The sequence below is a fragment of the Contarinia nasturtii genome, unplaced genomic scaffold (genome assembly GCF_009176525.2).
Source record: "Contarinia nasturtii isolate CC-2019 unplaced genomic scaffold, AAFC_CNas_1.1 Cnas_scaffold_2005, whole genome shotgun sequence".
NCBI classification, from domain to species: domain Eukaryota; kingdom Metazoa; phylum Arthropoda; class Insecta; order Diptera; family Cecidomyiidae; genus Contarinia; species Contarinia nasturtii.
The window spans coordinates 1-2,444 of record NW_022199335.1 but is presented as its reverse complement, the minus strand read 5'-3'; the positions used below and the strand labels follow the sequence as shown (position 1 = coordinate 2,444).

Below are 2,444 nucleotides of genomic sequence, written 5' to 3'. Positions count from 1 at the left end.
TTAAAGAACGCTTGAAAATTAAACAAAATGAATCGGTGAAAAATGTTCATTTAATGGGCCCTCCCGAAAACATATAGATGGCGTCACTGGATTTTTTTGCTATGATTTTTAGTTAGTACGAACCTTCAAACGATACGTGTCAAAATTTGACAGCAATCGGTCGATTGGTTCGTGAGATATATCGTTTTGAGTGAAACAACTTTTGTCACAGCAATGAAACGACAACAACAATAACACATATTTTGACTGTCAAAATTTTGATGTCAAATGGTGTCGACATTGGTGACGGTATTTTGAAACAGAGTGTGTAATCCATATTCATCGTATATGATCCTATGTAAAGTTCTATACTTGATCTAGTTCACATTGACGGTTCAAATCGTTTATGTCCACTAGCGAGGACATGGACTGTGTGTTTCTTCTTTTACATGTACGTTGTAACGGACAAGTATAGTAATATGGCGTCGTTCAAATAAATTTAAAAATCCGTCCACTCGTGTCGACACCATCTAGCACGGTAGTAGGGATTTCATTGCTGTGACTTTTGTTATTGTGAAAAAAATGGAAAAAGACGAATTTCGTGTGTTAATAAAACACTGTTTTTTGATGGGAAAAAATACTGTGCAAACCAAACAATGGCTTGATAAATGTTACCCGGACTCTTCGCCAGCACAATCGAATATAAAATATTGGTTTCGTGAATTTAAAAGTGGTCGTACAGACACAGACGATGCACAACGCAGTGGACGTCCAAAAAAGGTGGTTACGCCAGAAAACATCAAAAAAATCCACAAAATAATTTTAAATGACCGTAAAGTGAAGTTGATCGAGATAGCTGAGACTCTGAAGATATCGAAAGAGCGTGTTGGATATATCGTGCATGAATATTTGGACATGCGGAAGCTCTGTGCAAAGTGGGTGCCGCGTGAGCTCAATCAAAAATAACAAGGAGTTGATGATTCGGAGCAATGTTTGAAGCTGTTTAACAGCAATAAAACCGAATATTTGCGTCGATATGTGACAATGGATGAAACATGGCTCCATCACTACACTCCAGAGTCCAATCGACAGTCAGCGGAGTGGACTGCACGCGACGAACCCAATCCAAAGCGTTGAAAGACGCAACAGTCGGCTGGCAAGGTTATGGCATCAGTATTTTGGGATGCGCATGGTATAATATTCATTGACTATCTTAAAAAGGGCCAGACTATCAATAGCGACTATTATATAGCGTTATTGGAGCGTTTGAAGAACGAAATCGCGAAAAAAACGGCCACATTTGAAGAAGAAGAAAGTGTTGTTTCACCAAGACAATGCACCGTACCACAAATCAATGAAAACGATGGCAAAATTGCATAAATTGGGTTTCTAATTGCTTCCCCATCCACCGTATTCTCCAGATCTGGCCCCCAGCGACTATTTCCTGTTCGCAGACCTCAAGAGGATGCTCGCTGGCAAGAAATTTAAGACAAATGATGAAGTGATTGCCGAAAATGAGGTCTATTTTGAGGCTAAAGACAAATCGTACAATGAAAATAGTATCGAAAAGTTGGAAGATCGCTATAATCCCTGTATCGCCCTCGAAGGCAACTATGTTGAATAATAAAATTGAATTTTACCAAAAAAATGTTTTTTTCTTAGTTAGGACAAAGACTTATCTACCCGCCTGTTATCGCAAACAAATAAACAAATTGAAAGATTGCTTCAGCATATGGGATTAGTGAAGCGCGCTATAATACCAAATAGCAACAACTACGAATATGTTAGCGATGAATACAAAGAAGATGAATTTAATGACATTTTCATTGGATTGTCACCGTTGCCCGTCAGTTGCTCAAAGTGCGTGCATAAATTCCAAGCAATTCAAAAAAATGATGATGCCAATGCTGACGAAGGAAATTTTGTAGATGCAATGGAGCACTTGTTTAATAAAAACGAAGTCGATAGAGCTCAAAAAAGTTGGTGATAAAGTGATTGACTCGATAAACAATATTCTCAGAAATGAGATAGAAATGTCTCTTTTTTAAAGGATACAAACGATGTCATCACCATCAATACAACGTTCAATTAAACGAATGAAAACGGGTCAAATGTAACGGCGGAGGCGAATGATGAACGTAAAAAACTAAAGAAGAAACGGAAACGGTCACGTCGCAATAAGAAGAAGAAGAAAGCGAAGAAAGAACAAAAATAGGTCACAGCCGGTGAAAATTCTGACCAAACATCATCACAACAGCCCAATCAGACCCAAACGCATCAAATAATAAACAGCAACAGCAACAAGAACAAAAACATAAAAAAACGAAATAAGAAACAGGTATACAGCAACATCAACAACAAAATCAACGAAACCGGCAGCAAAATCGACAGGAACCGAGAAATGATCATGCACACACTTACAGCTATCCATTCAGCCGTTCATTTCAAAGAAAAAATTGGGTAAC

At 38.1% G+C, this 2,444-nt stretch overlaps 1 pseudogene; it reads left to right on the top strand.

The window, feature by feature from the left end:
- The first annotated feature begins 548 nt into the window (after positions 1-548).
- Positions 549-1,603, top strand: LOC116347662 (annotated as a pseudogene).
- The last annotated feature ends 841 nt before the right edge of the window (positions 1,604-2,444 follow it).